This window comes from Ciona intestinalis, chromosome 6 (assembly GCF_000224145.3).
Source record: "Ciona intestinalis chromosome 6, KH, whole genome shotgun sequence".
Classification (NCBI taxonomy): Eukaryota; Metazoa; Chordata; class Ascidiacea; order Phlebobranchia; family Cionidae; genus Ciona; species Ciona intestinalis.
This window is the reverse complement of record NC_020171.2, coordinates 1,307,459-1,307,997: the sequence shown is the minus strand read 5'-3', so window position 1 is coordinate 1,307,997 and position 539 is coordinate 1,307,459.

Genomic DNA, 539 nt, shown 5'->3' with positions numbered 1-539 from the left:
GTTTATACCTGCAGAAACTAGTTTGTGTGTTCTGTCTCACAGTTATATTAAAAAGGTTTTAATTCAGTGCCTTCTGTATATTTGGCAGAGAAAATCCGCCTGTGGCAGGGCAACAACAGTTGTTATAGCACGAGTGTTCTGTTTCATATACCTCAACCTCATGCCAGCTTATAAGTTAATACATGTGTAACTTTGTAAGGTGCTACAACAATGTATTTAATTTCGATCACCATAATGAAAGCAGTGTACGGCGCCGTGGTATAGTGGTTATCGCACGGGCCTGTAACCCAGAGGTAACCCACGGGTTCAAGGCTCGACGCTGCTACCATTGTGGGCGTAAGTGTCCTTGGGCAAGACACTTAACGGCAATTGCTCCAACCCAGTCACTAATGGGTTGTCTAAATTATCAGCCATACATAAAAACAAAAAAAATAATCACCCAAAATAATCACCCACAAAGTAACATACATGGTACCTCCGTAAGCTGGAACGAGGTGTAACACCCCGTGAAATAACGACTGTCGTTTCCAGGCCACGCG